The sequence below is a fragment of the Sinohyriopsis cumingii genome, chromosome 8 (assembly GCF_028554795.1).
Source record: "Sinohyriopsis cumingii isolate HCF-2022 chromosome 8, ASM2855479v2, whole genome shotgun sequence".
Taxonomy (NCBI): Eukaryota; Metazoa; Mollusca; class Bivalvia; order Unionida; family Unionidae; genus Sinohyriopsis; species Sinohyriopsis cumingii.
The window spans coordinates 4,117,047-4,133,319 of NC_142968.1; the positions used below are offsets into that span (position 1 = coordinate 4,117,047).

The 16,273-nt window shown below is 35.1% G+C and overlaps 1 protein-coding gene across 4 annotated transcripts in view; it reads left to right on the forward strand.

Annotated features, from left to right (window-relative positions):
- Nucleotides 1-16,273, forward strand: part of LOC149792874 (NADPH oxidase 5-like) — a 162,177-nt gene that overhangs the window by 95,140 nt on the left and 50,764 nt on the right. For 2 of the 4 annotated variants that reach the window (XM_089966669.1, XM_089966672.1), the window contains exon 1: nt 2,781-2,988. The gene's annotated coding sequence lies outside the window, so the exon portion shown is untranslated. Of the gene's footprint in view, nt 1-2,617; nt 2,637-2,780; nt 2,989-16,273 lie in introns of those variants that run through there. The other 2 variants (XM_089966671.1, XM_089966670.1) reach the window with 2 other exon arrangements.

Below are 16,273 nucleotides of genomic sequence, written 5' to 3' on the forward strand. Positions count from 1 at the left end.
TTTGTCGCTAAGGGATCTTCAGCCTCATATGATAATCTGCAAAATTATCAGTTTCCGATTAGTTTCTTTTTTACCCATCTGCCTGTTTCGCTTTAAATTTAAAAAGAATAATGTTTAAATTTGCGCATGGACTGTAGCTCTTTATTCAGGTTTTAGATATTGGGGGTAACGTTGAAATTTGCGTGTGTACTCCTTACAGTGGAGAATTATTGCGGTCTAACCAAGACATTATTGGCAGATTTTCGTATTCCTAAATACCTGGTTTTGGTGTTTCTTTAGCGAGTGCCTAAAATGAAACATGGCATTATTGCAACAAAAAAAAATCCTGCCTAAACGATCAGACGACGCGAGAAAGTCGCGCATCAAACGACGAAGAAAAATATGTTCAAGCAGTAAAGAGTATGCAATTGAGGCAGACATATTTAAATGAAATATACAGTTTTAAATAACATCGTTCATCCGTTTCTCTGAAGTCTGTACTCCACAACTTAGTCCAGCAGACCACCGCAAACTGCGCATGACGTGTAACGTCTACTTAGTAAATCGTAGCTTAATTATGCATTTGATAAATTTGCGAATATAAGCTGTATGAATCTGTCTCGCAATGGACTTTTCGCAAAAGTGATACACGTAACTAGGACCGAATACAAGGCGTTTGACCTTCTGAACCATCTGGGTTATCCTTTCGTATAACATTGAAAGAAAGATAATTTTCCTCACAGTGTGAACAAAGAAAACTCTCATGGGGAAATTGTACAGCATGACTGGGGTTTTAGTCAGTAATTATCTTTACAAGTTAGGAGTCGCGGTGGCTCAGTGGTTAGCGTGCCGGACTCACAACCGAAAGGGCGTGCGATAGAATCCTACCAATAAACCAGTCTGGGTCAGCCACCTTGGTGTGCTCTTGGGCTTGGCACTTTACTCCAATTGATTCGGCACTAAGTAACCTACTTACGTCTCTGTACCGTAAAATACAAAATCAGACCAATTTTTTTTTCTTCTCAATCTGTTCTGTCAATATCGCAATGTCGTCACAGCATCCGAGAGGTTTTTTACTTTAGCTACTTATGATCCGTTCAACGCAATCTTGAATCACATATATTCTAATTAAATGTCTTATCTGCCTGATCGTTATGTACAAACAAGTATGGGTCATTTACTGAGTATTGAACAATATTGGTCTCGAGTGCATGTGGCAATGGATGCCCGACCTTGACCTTGCGAGGGCCCAATATGTCAGTCAGTAACCTTTTTATTATATACTTAAAAAACAATCATATTAATCGTTCTGTTACATTGAAGAAATAATACAATTGAAAGAATAAAATCATTTTGTTTTATTTCATATTTAACGTGTTCTTCAATTCATGAATGAAATTTGAGCACCGAGCATTAATATACAAATTTTGACTACTATGAAGCGCGTCAGTAGTGAACAAAACTTGGCTTACCAAAGAGAATGGAATGTTATGTAGCCAAAGAAGTGGAAAGAAATATTGATACGAGAAACAACTGATGAAAAGTTTTTTGTGTTCTGTGATCTGCATGATTTTATTTGGTGGCACTCCAGCTTTTGAGACTTTAGTAACTTGTTGTCCTGACGGACTTAGCAGAAGAACTCAAAGTTGTCAATTTTTTTTTCAGTAAGTAAATTTAGCTTTTAATTCTTGATGTGATAATCTTTATCATACCGTGTGATATATCTTTATCATACCGTGTGATACATCTTTATCATACCATGTGGTACATCTTTATGACACCCCACTGTTGCTAAGGATATCGATGTGATACATCTTTATCATACCGTGTGACAATCTTTGTCATACCTTGTGATAATCTTTGTCATACCGTGTGATACATCTTTAACATATCGTGTGATAATCTTTGTCATACCTTGTGATGCATCTTTATCATACCGTGTGATATTCTTTGTCATACCTTGTGATACATCTTTATCATACCGTGTGATAATCTTTGTCATACCTTGTGATACATCTTTATCATACCGTGTGATAATCTTTGTCATACCTTGGGATACATCTTTATCATTATGTGTCCTATATCTTTACCGCACACCCATTGTTGCTAAGGACACTGATGCAAAGTTCAGGGTTGTTTTTCCTTTTCTTTGTATAAAATATTGCCTTTAACATTAATGCAAAGTATCGGGACAGATTTTGTTTTTTCAAAAGAAAATTTGCAGCTTCGAAAACCGGCGTAGTTTTGGGACAAATGCCAGTTAGGTTCGCCCTTATCCTTTACACAAGGGAAACGTCTCCAATGCGTGAATATAAATATATGCCACCAATGTGTAAATATACTTTCTGCTCTGTAGATTGGTCATATTATCCAAAAAGAACTATGAAGCAGGATGATATGATTTTCAGAATGTTTACTCCATGCAGCTACCGATTAAAACTTTACTAGAATACCCAGTAAATCCTTTGAGCTTTATGATTAAGAATGTACTTTATTTCTCTTGTTACTGGAAAATAAGTGGGCGTAAAAAAATACAAGCATAGTGCGCACTTTTTTCTCTTTTGACAAGATACCGCAATAGCACGTTTTGTTTTCCTTGTTGGTACACCAAGAATATTAGACCAGCAGATGAAGTGCTTTACAGTGCCAATGCAATGGTATTAAAGATTTACTACTTTTGAATGTTTAAATTTAAATCGTTAGCAAAAACGGTCAGTCATAGCGTCAGCTGTTTGATCGACCTTTTGTACCTCTAGTAACGACCAGGAAGTAAGCATGTGATGTCACGGCCATCTTTTCATAGCTACCTCCATAGACACCACTGGTATATATTACGCAGATCCATTTGCAGTTCAGTAAACATTGATGTCTTTATACCCAGTTAGTGTGGGTAGAGCTGTTCATTTTATGCTATTGACGTTGTTATGTCTTTTCAAAAGGTTGAGATTGACAGATTTTGGACATCGCTGTGTGAAATAAGTGAATTCAGAAGAACCCAGACATCACTTAGTAAGTAACTTAATGCAATATATTGTTTATTAACTATATATCTTCTTCTAAGGCCCTGGCTACGAATGGAAGATAAAAGTATGACCATTAGATAACTTGCATACTATATGTTGCAATTTTTTTTAATGTAGACCCAACATTTTACACAAATGGTAATGCATCTAACAAATATAAGCAACTTAAATAGCAGATGAAACGCACATAAAACGAATATAATATAGAGAAGACAGATTCGTAGGAATAAAGTAATAAATTACATAAATATTGTAACACCGTCATCAAAAATACAATAAAACACCTGAGTTCTACATGTATTAAGACTAGAGTGCAAACTATGCCACCTTTTGGGATTGCAATAAGCGAAATTAATTAAAAAATAAAAATAAAGAAGAAAAATAAGAGAATAAGACAGCATGTTAATCGTTCATGGATAACCCATACACGTTTTAAAACAAGCTTTATTTCCAACATGGTTCTGAGGGATATGTTTTATATCGGGGTACATGCTGCAGATTTTTCATCTTTTTTGTTATGAAAATCCAGACTTTACGGCGGATCTTTAATGATCCATATATGTAATGTTCTTATTAACCCTGAATGATATGTTCCACTATTTTTAGGGTATTTTTGAATTTTTTTTATTATTACAAGAAATTTTTTCTGGCCACGAATCCAGCACACGGTTTAAAATAAATAAATTTACAATATATTAACGAAATGGTGCTGAGCACTAATTTTCACAAATCTTTGATTTAGATAAATTAAATATTTCTCATTTAACAAATGATGTGATTAAGTCTTAATTGTTTCACCCCATCTTTTATTTTAAGTACCGCTTTCATGTCTAGATTGTTTGGCCTTGATCTGGCTTCAAGGTTACTTATAAATCTTACAGTTTTATAAAATGCTATTTGGACTTTTGTTTTGAGATTATTGTCAATTTCTTACATAAAGCGAAGAACAGAAATAATCAAAACGTGATTGTGTTCAATCATGAGGTAATGTTTTTTGTTGTTGTTTTGTAACTTTTTTCTTATTGATAAACATGTGACTTGGCATTTCATTTAGCATTTACTTTCTTTAGTATACTGCTGACTAAGTATTCACCCCAACGCAGGTTATATGTGTGGATGCCTAAATACATAACACAACATGCTATTATGAATGTTCTAATTTATCTCTATTTTGCTTTGAACCAGCTAAGCTTAAAAACGATAATGATAATGTGTTATCCATGAGTCAAAGATTGTGTTATGAAATAATTCGCATAACCTTTTATGAAAAGCCTTTCGCCCCCATCAATTCTAGTTATAAAATGTTTTGACTCATACGAGTCTTTCACATATGGTTTGAGAGAGTGAGAGAGTTCACGCTCCCTTGAAAAGGGTGTTACCCCCTAACATTGCCTATATAATTGGGAAAGGCTGAATGAGAGGTCCGGGTTCGCTTTAAGACAGGTGAAGTCTATGAGTTCTGGCGAAACGAACTGGTCAGGCAGAGCCTCATCTCGCTTACATGCGATTTAGGAAGGGACCATAAAAAACAAAATAATGACATCTTATAATTGCTGACCGTGTTCTTTTGCAGTTTCCGTCCGACTCCAGGGTTTACGACCTTTATACTGTTCGTTCTCTGGGTTTGCATACGTCATAACATAAATATTTGCTGGAACAGCTTTTTCTGTCAAACATATAAACTTTAACTGACACCGTCAGCAGAAAGAATTTTGTTTTAATATTTTTGAGTCTAAATTTTCTGACTTCGAATATAATAAGAAATGCATTATGCAATGCGAGGGATTTTACAATTCTCACATAAAAAGGTAAATTTTTATTGAAATAATACACATTTGCATTACAAGAATACCGAAAATTCTTTTAAAACAATTTGCTGAAAAATCCAATCATGACAATAGAAAGAATTTAGGTTCTTTTGCAGGCCTTTTCGAAACGTAATATATACAGTGTAATATACGCAATGTCATCTACATAAAATAAAAGGTTCCAACTGGAACGTATACTAGTACACCGCATGATATTGTCAAAGATATGGATTATGTGCTGGTCAAAAGGCTGAAAATTTACACACTTGACTTGACATGACTTAAATGAGTCAAGGGACTCAGCTCACATTTTATGCACAAAATTCGATTATTCGCTGTTTTTTATAAGTCGAAGATCATCTTTCGACTGAAAATAGTTTCTAAACGTTTTTATTGATATAATTTCGTTCGTATTAAAAGAAATATTAAATTGCCCCGACTTTCTTTCACTTCCGTTGACAGTGCAACGTGTTATGTATATTTAATTTAATTAATATTTGACTTATTTTAATTGTTTGTCTGTAAGTTTTAATTTTCTTTATTCCATTACTTGCTGTTGCAATGTAACTTTATTTACTAGAATAGAGTTCAGTTCTGACTGATTTATTTTATTTTTGACCTAAACAACTTTATAGAAACATTATTTCTAATGTTGACCTAGTTCCTGACCTTGGTTCAGAATCAGTGATAGTTTGTAACAAACAACTTTTTTTCTTTTGTTTTCTCAGAGTAAGATTCATGAAGGAGACCCAAGGCTATACTTGGGCTACGTGTTAAATAACATGGATCAATCAGATTTTTCCAGAGAATTGACCCACATCCGGCCATCTGTTTTCCGTTATAGCTAGATTTATTGTTGATGTTTTAATAAATAATAGTCATACTTGCCATAACACTGGAGACATCTAGGTGTTTTATGTTGTGGCCAGTTTTCGGGCTAATTATTTTATTTTGTTTTAATGAAAAGTGATTCTTTTTCCTGGAAATACTAGTGCTCTAAATTAATTCTTGGACAAAGACATTTAGGACTTTTAATAATAGGACTCCTATTTTTTAATTCTTTGATTAATTTTGGATTTGATTCGTAAAACTGTAAGTTCTTTTCATCATTTTTATATTGTTTTTCTAGGGAAATAAATTATTTGTTAACTTTCTAAAGCTTGTTGTCTTCACTTTTTTCTTGTTACGTTTTATAAGAGCCAAAATACTTAACAAATAAAATGTGGTTGCTCGTCCTTATGATATATGAATTTCGGCTAAAATATTTCAGAAAACATTGTTTTTGAAATTTAAATTACCCTAGTTTTTGAAAATTGTTAAATCCCAATCAATATTTTTCATTTTTGAAATCTTTAGTGAAATCAACAGGAAGATGTTTTACAATGTCATCAAAAGTGGAAATCTTTCTCTCAAATCCTACCCAGGAACAGTTTGACTGTTTGAAAAAAAAATGAATTGACTTAACTTGCCAGAAAGTATGGTCTCTCTGAGGCAAAGGTTTTCTTAACGAAGCAAGAAATAAAAAAATATTTTGGTCCAGTATTTGGTAAAAAAGATTGTTTTGGATACAAGTGCTTGGTTTCGATTAGTAAATGTGTTAACAGACTTTAACATAAAAGTAAAGGTATTAAAATTAAAATACAAGATGGAATTAGAGTTATGAAAGCTGGAACTTTAAAAAGATAAAGAAGAAAAACAAATGCAGTTACATAAAGAAGATAAACAAATGTAATTAGATAAATAAGAAAGAGAGTGAGAAAGACAAATGAAGTTACAGGAGAGAGAGGAACAAATGCAGTTACAGGGAAAGAGGAGAAACAGACAGACGCAAATGTAAAAAGAAAAGGAAGAGAGGGAATGTCAATTTAGAAGAACAGAAATGGAGCTGGCAAGTGAAAAGCACATTCCCACTTTGGATACAAATTAAAGCTTTGATGTTACTAAGAATATTAGGTTAGTGCCCCTTTTCAGAAAAAAAGAAGTAAGAAATATTTCCCTCGTTTTGAAAACATTGCGGAAAATTTGAAATGGCCAAGAGAGCGTTGGACTCTATTATTACAATGTGTACCTACTGGTAAAGCTAGTGATATTTACCGTTCACTGTCACTACAGCAAAGAGATGACTATGATCTGGTTAAGGAACACATCTTAAAGGGTTAGGAGTTAGTCCCTGAGGCTCATCGGCAAAAATGCAGAAAAAAAGAAGGTGGACAAACTCATGTCGAATTTGCAAGAGAAAAAGTGCAGTCATTTGACAGATGGTGCTGAGCCAAGAAAGTTGATCAAGATTATGAAAGTCTCAGACAAATTGTATTACTCGAAGAGTTTTAGAACTGTGTCCATAGTGACATTAAGACTTATCATGATGAGCGTAAGGTCGAAACCATGGTAACTGCTGCTCTTGCCACTGACGAATATTCCTCAGCTCATAAAGTTCCTTTTGTAGGCAAGTCTTCCACTCAGCAGTCTTCTAGCAGAAAAGTATTTCAGCCTAATACAAGCCATTCAAAATTTCAGTCTGGTACAACTTTTAGATATCAAACTTCTGATAAGCTTGATTAAAGATGCTTGTCTCTTCCTACCTGTACCTATTGCATGAAGAAAGGACATATTATTTCTGATTGCCATAAATTGAAAAATAAGCATTAGAAGCAAGACAGATATATTCCAGATGCTCTTATTTCTTAGAGGTCAATGTCACGGTAATGTATTGAATGCAATACATTTATAGGGTATAACAAACCACAGTCTGATTTTATTATGCAGACTTATGAACCATTCATGTCGAAGGGTTTTATATCACTCTTCGGTGATTAGCCAATCCCATCCCTATTAAAATGTTCAGGGACACATGAGCTCTCAGAGTCTTTTATTATCAGGTTCTTTGCCTTTTTCTGAGAAGTTTTCTTCATATGAGAGTTTATTTATTCAGGGAGTAGAGTGCGGCTTTGTTAATGTTATTTTCGATTGTGTAACTTTGTCATCAGACTTAGTCTCAGGACCCGTGACAGTCGGAACAATGTATGTTTTACCGGTTGAGGGTATTCATTTATTACTAGGCAACGACCTAACTGGAGATAAGGTTGTGGTTAATCCACTTGTAAATGACAAGCCATGTTTGGATCAGAAAGTCGATCCTATTGAAAAAGATACCCTGATTTATACCCAGCTTGTTCAGTTGCTATGGCAACGAAAGCTCTTAAGGATGCTGTTTCAGGAGAATATTCCTTTAGCTGACTCATGTGTTGGTCAGGTTTTTGATGAGCGCCAAAGAAATTATTCACCAGTGGGGAAGGAATGTTTGGCTTTGATATAGGCATTATCACATTTTGAAGTTTACATTGGTTCAGCTCCTTCTTCGATTATAGAGTTTAGTGATCACAACCCCCTTACTTTCATCGACAAGATGATAAATAAAAATCAAAGACTACTATTGTGGAGTTTGTTGTAACAGGAATATAATATTGATATCAGGTACAGATAATTTAATAGCAGATGCACTTTCTGGTGTATGGAAATGTATTATTTTATGTATACTTTGTATAATTCATAAGAGTTCTTCTTACGTTTTTTTTCCTGAACCTCATATATAATTAATCTATTGTAAAAAGAAAGCTTTATTACAAAATCTGTCTTTTTCTCGGGTGGGTGGGTGGGTGTTATGTATATTTAATTTAATTTAATTTTTTTGTTTGTAAGTGTTATATTTTTTATTCCATTACTTCCTATGGTAATGTATCCTTATTTACTAAAATAGAGTTCAGTTCTGACTGATTGTTATTTTTTTTTACGTAAACATCAGATATAGTAAAAAACATTTTCTTTTATTTTATTCTTTCTCATAATAAGATTCATAGGGTAGAATCAAGGCCATATTTGGATTACGTGTTAAATAACATGTATCAGCTAGTTTTTACCAGAGTATTGACCCACATCCGGGTAATCTGTTTTGCGTTCTAGCTAGATTTATTGTTGATGTTTTAAGAAATAATAGTCATACTTGCCTTAACACTGGAGACGTCCAGGTGTTTTATGTTGTGACCAGTTTTGGGGCTAATTTTATTATTTTATTTTAAAGAAAATTGATTCTTTTCCCTGGAAATACTAGTGCTCTAAATTAATTCTTGGACAAGGACATTTATAGAAATTTATACAGAATTCAAACACTGGAATATTATTTTCTGTGAGTCAACAAAAAAATGTTGACACATCAGTACCAGGCTGACCACAACATACGTCATTGTCTTCTATTTCTGATTTCATCGAGACTCGAATTCAGATTCATTTAGGACTTCTTAATAATAGGATTTCTATTTTTTAATTCTTGGATTAATTTTGGATTTGATTCGTAAAACCGTAAGTTATTTTTCTCATTTTTATCTTGTTCTTCTAGGGAAAATATTATTTGTTAAATTTTATAAAGCTTGTTGTCTTCACTTTTTTTGTTACATTTTGCTAGAGCATAGAAAAGCAACAAAAAGAAACACGCGCAACTTCACCACTACCAAGTTTTAAAATTCGTCATTGATCTGGTAGAAATATTGAAAATTACGCACAACGAAGAGGAGTTGGAAGATGGGAAGGAGGAAGATGGGAAGGAGGAGGTGGAGCAAATTAAGCCTCAGTTCCAAATATATTAATTGCATTTTAAAAACATTCATCAGCTAATTCATCCATCAATTCATCTAACGATAACTTAGCCAAACGATCAATCGACTTATCTGAGTTCCTTTGTCTATTAATCTCTATTGTGCCCGATGAGTAAACAAATTAAAAATTATCAAGCTACCCGTTAATACTTGAATTGCTCTTCAGGTTGTTATTACAATGTCTGCAAGCTGTTTGTTGGACTGACTATAAAACCTGTAGAAAATTAAACAGTGCTCCAGGTAGGGATTTTGTGCTGAGGGAGGGGTTAGAGGGCGGAGAACGCCGAAGCGGTTGGAAGTACCCCTTAATTTCTATCCAGCTTTTTCACTGAAATGACAATACAACTCTGTATATATATATTCACACAGACACACATTGATAACGGCATAAACACAAAACAGTTTCCGAATGTTTCTAGCTAAACCAGTTCTTCCTCAGGGGAAGACACAATTTACATTCACAAAATGAATTCTAAATACGAAAGCCAAGATAAATTCTTGACTCCTACCTGTTTTCAATGTCAAGGAAATTTAACTTGCAAAGGAAAAAAATGATGGAATAAAGAAAGAAGAAAATATTTATTTTAAAAACGGTCTTAAAACTGGTAAACAAATATCTATTTTATGCGGCCATGAACCCGACAAAGTTGTGCAACAAAGATCAAAGAAGAAATTATAGTGCATATCACGCAAGTTACCAAAATATTTTTCCCAATCCCAGATCGAATACAGAGGACGGACACCATACGTGGCGATAAATCACGACCATCTACAAAAAAGAACAAAATAAATGCCAAGAAAACCCACAACAAAAACGGGGTGAAACCTGGAAATACTAAACAAATATGCCCAGGGCATGGTGTATCGGATAATATATAAGAGTTAATAATAATAATTCTAATAATAATAATGATAATAATAATAATAATAATAAAGTGCTACAAAATATTTTCTTGGGTAAATATTATTAAAAAATTTGCGTACGTCTGATAAACTGATGGCTGGATAAGATCGTTTTAGGAAGGTTACACTTACTCATTTAAGAGGAACTTCCATCGAGCTTTTTCAGTTGTAGTAACCAGTTTTGTTTTTAACTTGTTCGTTCTATATAGGTCTACCCCAGCTTAGATTGAATCGGTAGCATCTCTGAGGACTTGACTGAATGCCCAGTTTGGCGAGTTTCGCGTTGATTTGTTTAATATAAAATTCTTGCTGTCGTGTCTATTCATTCGTTTTCTGAAATCTGTGGTTTAGCTAACTTATTGATTGGCACAGAAAAACGACTAACTTCTGATTGATTGTGAACGATTTTGGTCTCTTGGTAACCGGATTAAAAGATATGTGTTTGCTCCAAACGCGCATGCCGTAAAAAGATAGTTGTATTACGTGCTGGAGGAGGCAACTGGTTGTGAGTGGATACTGGTGAGAGTCAGATGGTTTAGAATATAGGTCTGTTTCTCTGTTCACATCCAGGAGGTTAGATAGAGAATCCAGACAAATTTTGGACAGATTTTGGACCAGTTTGATAACACCTAAGCAAATTTGATCCATGTCGCCAATTTCGATCATTTTTTAAATTCCTTGTTATCTATGTGTCTGCACCATCTTTGAGATCAAAAGGTGCTCCATTACCGAATTACCTTTTAATGCCCACTGCAATTCTATGAATTCGTTAGAAGTGTTGGTTCCTGAAACAAAACTGTTAAACTTAAGAACACGTGTTAATGTTGGCTAAACAGGATGTAGGCTGGAAAGAATCAGTTCCATAGACACAAGATTCCTTCCAGGCTGTTATACCTTCCACGTGTCGCATGTTCGTGTATAAGAAAAATCTATCCATTATTACGAAGAAGAGTGCTGCCTTGTTTCGGGTGTTTTATTGAGGTAGTCCGTTGTATATGGGACATGTGAAGGCAATTTCTCCACGACAAGAAAAAGGTGATGATCAACGAATTGAGACATTCCTTTGGTAGCATGATTGTTTCCGGAGATGATTTGCCTACCCACGTTTCCTTCTTCGCGTATTCATGGTGTAAAAAAGTGTCAATGGTTGGGATCAACTGGTTGGATATGAGTCAATGTTTTGTTGTTGTAGTGATTGACGGTATGGATGTCTTTTAATGTCTGACACACGATTTCAGCGTGTTCAGCTGATGAAGTCAGAATCAAACGTATCCATGACAGCAACGCAGAACCCCTTCTCCGATTATATATATGAAGTACGCTACATTTTTTATCGGGGCCCCGGGAAGGACAATTGTTCAAAAGCGCTCGCCTCTATCCGCCTGGTTTCGAGTCTATGGCTCGGCTAGTGTGGGTTTGTGGGAAGGCTGGCAGTAGCTTAATGTGGGTCTTACAGGGGTTTCCCATGTTCTTCTTCAACAAACTGACTGCCATGTATATTCTATCTTGCTCTGACAAATGTCTTTCAACCCATACAGCGATACTAATTTCTAGGATGTGATTGACTGTAAACTATTACGCGAGACTATATAGAATTTTATTGCAAATTGGTAAATTTTGGGTATTGCCTTTGTATCAAAATCGGTTTCCTAGCTTTGCATGCATTATTTCCTTACAACAAAACTTATAACAGTAAAAGTTCCCCCTTCGCTTCCCCTTGCCTCTCTTCCTTTATCTGTGATATCAGTTCAGAATTTTCAATCGCAGACAAAATCTCCGAACAGAAACATTGTAATCGCAGAGTCGTACAACACACACTTCCATTGTCAAACAAAGCATGTAACACTTTCATTTTCTTATCATTACAAAACTATTATTAATGAAAATAAACCTCAGGCCACATATATATATGGCATATGAGAATACTACAACTGCTATAATATTCTAAAGCGACGTAACTAGCATATGGAGATGCAAACAGAGGTGGGGTTATTAGTACGCGGGGCTTAGGGCTGACCATGGCCGCGCGGAGCCAGAGTGAGAAACTGAGATCCAAGTTTTCTGACAGCCGTTGCCCGCTAGTAGCGTTGAGAAAATGGCTGCATCTGTCTGCATCTGTGCTGCCACCTGTTAATTGCATTACGAAGTTGACTAAGATGACTTGGCAACTTTGCGTGCATTACGTGCGGCCTGTATCAGCGTTTCCAATTTACCGGAGAATATAGCTTGACAAACTCATAAGGACGACCTTAGGCCTGAAGCGCGGGGCCCCCTCAAGAGCGGGACCTGGGGCGGTCGCTCCACTTGCCACCCCCAAACGCCGCTCAGGGATGCAAATCACATTATAGGTCAACATTTACAACCATGGCAAGACTTAACATTCGGACCGATGTGACATCATTTGGGTACATAAATGTAACATTGTTTTCGTTGAGCACAATGTCTCTTATGGAGTGTACAAAAGTTGTGCGTGTGTGTGTGTGTGTGTGTGTGTGTGTGTGTGTGTGTGTGTGTGTGTGTGTGTGAGATATTCTTGTGAATTCTGAAAAATTAACGCTTCCACAGCAGAAAGTTCACGATACTGTGTTTGACAATGTCTTACAATTCGTAATATGACGCAAGTGCAACAGATCGCACTAACAATGGAGTTTTGTTCTGAAAGATCGAATTGCACAACAATCAAGAATGCTAAGGAGGTAATATATATTTGCGCAATAAAATCACTTTGTTTATCATCAACTCTTGCGTTGTGGTTCTATTTGGACTGAGTCATAATTAGCTACAAAGTGTCATTGATACAACAACAGGACCGCTCCGGTGGCCTAGTGGTTAGAGCGTCCGCCTCGGATGCGGGAGGTCGTGGGTTCGATCCCCGGCCGAGTCATACCAGAGACTTTTAAAAAATGGTACTAACAGCTGCCTCGCTTGGCGTTCAGCATTAAGAGGTTAGTGTTAGGACTGGTCGGCCTGGTGTCAGGATAATGTGACTGGGTGGGACATCATGCTACATGTCTGCGGCATGATGCCCCAGTGCTAGACATAACTATAAACTGCCACACTGCAGACATCGTAGCGATATGACTGAAAAATTGTTAAAGCTACGTTAAAAATCAAAATCACATCACACATCATTGATACAACATTGAATTTGAACGGCGTGGATCGACAACACGTGGTTAAAGAAGATCGAGGAAGACGTTCAGGCGCCATTTTAAGAGCCTAATGAATGACTCTGCTCACTGCCTCAAAGCAAACGTTTTAATGATGGAATATAACTTTCTGAGGACAGAAAAGAGGAACTGTGAAATCGTAAGGATTCCATGATATTGGTCTGGCATTTGGTGATGTGTAAGTTTTGCTCTTTTACGTCAGTGTTATGTTGTACTCGGCTATGAGTGTGGAATCTGAGAAGGAGAGATAATCCTCAGGCTCAACCGGAACACTTTTTAGCCACTGTCTTCGTTGACAGAAATAGGGTTGTTTGTTTGCAACCAACCCCAAATTACACTTCCAATTAGTCCTCGACTCTCCCCTTTTAATGCTGCTGTTTAACTAGGGCTCAACCGCCATATTTGCATTATCCTTCCGTCTGGGTCTGCCACGGCGAATATTTAATTACAAACCGAACAGAAAGTGAAAACGGATCACCCTATTTCCACATAAAACATATCAGCTAATGGACACATACCACGCAATGGCTGCACATATCCAATATACAGTATTTAAACACATTTTCAAATCTAATGACACGTGCATATGGTACATTGTGGAAACTTTCCATAACCTATGTCATTTTATTCTTTGTTGTTGATTTCTCCATTACTTCAATTAAATGAGTACATATTCTTCTCAAAATAAAAATATAAAAATACAGGGTAATCTTAAACTGCGTGCATCAACAGTATGGTACTGTTATCACATGAAGAACAAGTGTCTAAAGAAGTTACCACCATATAGGTTTAACAAACACAAACTTTTGAAAGATTAAGTGCTCTATTGACACCATCAGTAGCAAGGCTGTATATTTCTACATTAAGACATTTTGCATTTAAAAAACTCGCAATTTGATAAAATGCACAATTTTTTAAAGTTTTACCATCTGATACATCTTTGTCATAGCGTGTGATACATCTTTGTCATACCACTGATACATCTTTGTCATGCCGTGTGATATATCTTTGTCATACCGTATGATACATCTTTGTCATACCGTGTGATACATCTTTGTCATACCGTATGATACACCTTTGTCATACCCTGTGATACATCTTTGTCATATCGTATGATACACCTTTGTCATACCCTGTGATACATCATTGTCATATCGTATGATACACCTTTGTCATACACTGTGATACATCTTTGTTATACCGTGTGATACATCTTGTCATACCGTGTGATACATCTTTGTCATATGGTGTGATACATCTTTCTCATACCGTGTGATACATCTTCCTCATACCGTGTGATATATATTTGTCATACCTTGTGATACATCTTTCTCATACCGTGTGATACATCATTGTCGTACTGTGTGTTACATCTTTATCATATACACTAGTTATTAAATATTTTTACTTATTGATGTATTTATTTGGCAATTGCCTTTTTTATTTTGTAAGTATTTTTTGCAAACCGATATCAGTGCATATATACGATATTATGTATAAAATAAACAATATCTGATAAAGATTGTTATTTCTAGGCAAGCTTAAAAATCCAGTTGTAGTTTTACACAATATATTTTTCAGCATTGTTATGTATATTTGATTTAATTTATATCTGATTTAATTGTTTGTAAGCTTTAAAATCATTTTATTTTTTAATTTCATTAAATTTCAAACTAATGCAGTTTCCTTTGTTAGGAACTCGATACTTTTCCAGAAAATAGTTTGACCTTGACTGTTCATTTTATAAACACTTGAGGCTGACCTGGTTCCCGACCTTAATTAAAAGTTAGTAACAGCCACGTGAACAAGTTCGTTTTTAATTTATTTTATTGTAAGAGTAATAAGAATGAGATCGAGGCTGTAATGAATACCTGACCCTAGACTTGTAAATAGTTTTCAATGAAGTAAACAACTTTTTTCTATGAGTAAAATGATTTTTTTAATCATGGTCACAATGGGGCTATGTGATTTTTTTTTATGTAAACATGATCACGTGATCCTCAATTTCGCAATTAGGCATTTCCAAAATTGCGCATTACTTAGTTTTAATAGTGATGCTTAGAGAAAGATCTCTCAGTCTTGGCTTAAAAATGCTTGATATCAAGTCGATTCCTTCTGTTCTAGCCAGTCTTCGAGCTTTATGTTAATTTTTCTTCAGATTATTTGGATTCCAAAAGATTAATTCGTTTCTCTAGAAATATTTTGAGTGCTCATAAATAATTCTTGAACAAAGACATTTCTTAAAAATTGCATTCGAATTTCAAACACCGGATTACTTCTTGTGTTTCTACAAGGAACTGTAGACCACAGCATGATACAGGATACAGTATACGACATGCTTTCCATTTTGGATTCTTCGTCGGGACTGGAACTTTAATTCATTAGAACATGTTATTATTAGGACTTCTAACATTGTATTCGTGGATTATTCGTGAATTATTTTTGGATTTGATTCTTGAAACCGTAAGTTCTTATTTTTTATTTTTACAGTATTTTTCCAGGGAAATAAATTATTTGTTAAATTTTTCAAAGCTTGTTGTTTTCACTCTTTCTGTTGTTGCTGTTTATTCGAGCCTAAACAAGTAATATAAGAGCATATCGCAATACGACAACAAATCGATATGTAACTACATGTATATTTTTAGAATAAATATGTAGTCTATTTTTAGACCACTTTATGTCCACCCAATAGTAATAGGACATCTATGTGATATTATTCCGATTACCTGTTACTACAGAAG